The sequence below is a fragment of the Gavialis gangeticus genome, unplaced genomic scaffold (assembly GCF_001723915.1).
Source record: "Gavialis gangeticus isolate Ggan-Ray unplaced genomic scaffold, GavGan_comp1, whole genome shotgun sequence".
Taxonomy (NCBI): domain Eukaryota; kingdom Metazoa; phylum Chordata; order Crocodylia; family Gavialidae; genus Gavialis; species Gavialis gangeticus.
The window spans coordinates 548,310-550,215 of record NW_017729002.1 but is presented as its reverse complement, the minus strand read 5'-3'; the positions used below and the strand labels follow the sequence as shown (position 1 = coordinate 550,215).

General features: G+C 55.8%; 1 protein-coding gene across 1 annotated transcript in view; it reads right to left on the bottom strand.

Annotated features, from left to right (window-relative positions):
• The window catches only part of SNX29 (sorting nexin 29), a 117,580-nt gene that overhangs the window by 1,352 nt on the left and 114,322 nt on the right, over window positions 1–1,906 (bottom strand). The gene's annotated exons all lie outside the window — the stretch shown is intronic.

Here is a 1,906-nt window from a genome sequence, read left to right as displayed (position 1 = left end):
GGCCCTGCGGGCCAGATAGAATGGCCTGGTGGGCCACATCCAGACCCCAGGCCGCATTTTGCCCACCCCTGCACTAGTAGGTGGGTGCTGCCTGAGGGAAACTGCCACCATGGAGGGAAAGTCCAGGGCCCCCGCCACTCACCCCCCACCCACAGGAGAGGCAGGCAAGCTCCATGGGGAAAAAAAAAAGAAGGAAAAAAAAGAATCAGGCCCCTCGCCATTTTTTTTTAATTTTTTTTTGCTCAGCAGAGCCTGCTGGAGTGAGTTGCCACCAGGCCGTGCAGCCCCTGAGCTGCAGGGGGGCCGGGTCCTTCCCTCTGCAGCGGTGGTGCCCCCTGGGGCTGCCCAGGCAGGGTGCTAACTATGCAGGTGCTGCCTGCGAGCTGAGGCAGCACCCGCACTGCTAGCACCCAGGCCACCGTGGAGGGAAGGACTGGGGCCCTCTGCAGCTCAGGGGTTGCACTGCCCAGCAGCTGCTCATGCAAGCAGGCTCCAGAGGAAAAACAAAAAAAGTGGCAAGAGGCCTGAACCTTTTTCCTTCTTTTTTTTTCTGCAGAGCCTGCCTGCCTCTCCCGCAGCCAGGGGGTGAGCTGCCAGCGGACCCTGGACCTTTCCTGCTTGCCGGCAGTGCCCCCAGGGCCACCCCAGTAGGCAGCTAGCAGGTGGGTGCTGCCCCAGCTCACTGGCACCACCCAGCCTGATCCAACTGTTCCCTGAGCCAGAGCTGGGGTAACACCCACCTGCTAGCTGCCCACTGGGGACACTGCCGGCAAGGAGGAAAGGTCCAGGGCCTGCTGGCAGCTCACCCCTGGCTGCGAGAGAGGCAGGCAGACTCTGTGGGGGCACTGCCATCATGGAAAAAAGGATTGGGGCCTTCCGCAGCTCAGGGACTGCTCAGCCCATCAGCAGCTTGCCCCCCCTGACCGCGGAAGACATAAGGAGACCCTCCTAAGGGTACATGTGCAAACTATCCCAATACAACGAAAGAATAGGAAGTACAACATGAGACCAGCCTGGCTAGACAACAGAAAACAAGGAATTGAAACTCAAAAAGGAAGATTAGACAGCAGATTAGACAGGACACTGGCTGGGATGGTTTGGTCAAAGAATGAGCAGTAGGTTGGACTAGATGATCTTATGAGGTCCCTTCCAGCCCTAGTTTCCTATGATCCTATAATTTTAGTTTCATCCTAAAAGCTAAAAAACAATTGAAGAATTGTTTGGAGGACTGCTGCAGTGATCCCCTCCTCACCCCACCCCACAACTACAGGAAACCCCTGGGGCCAGTGGATTGCTGCAGGGCAATCCCCACCACTGTAGGACTGCAGGAAACTCCCTGGGACTGGAGGATCACCACAGGGTGATCCCACATGTCCCAAGGCTACAGGAAACCCCAGAAGCCAGAGGATCACCACAGAGCAATCCCCCCTACCCCAGGGCTGCAAAGACTGCCCCAGAATCAGGCTCTCCCTGCACTGGCAGTAAGACACAATGGGATCTAATGCATGATCCCACAATTGTGTGAATTATGCATTAGATCCCATTGCATTTTTACCAGCGTGTGCAGAGGGGCCCTTAGTCCACCAGTTGGAGAAAGATAAGTTGTGCAAGCTCGCAGGATGCTGGGAAAGAAAGCTGATTTGGTCAGAACCTACCAAGTCAGTAGTACAGAATGGGACAAGATATAGTTTCATAGATTTAGGGTCGGAAGGGACCTAGTAGATCTTCTAGCCCGACCCCCCGCCAGGGCGGGAGAACAACAAAACCCCAAAACAAAAAACGGGACTCAAATGAGTCCAGCCAGGTAGGCATCCAGCCTCTTCTTAAAGACCCCCAGGGTAGGGGCCAGCACCACTTCCCTTGGAAGTTGGTTCCAGCTCCTAGCCGCCCTAACTGTGAAGTAGTT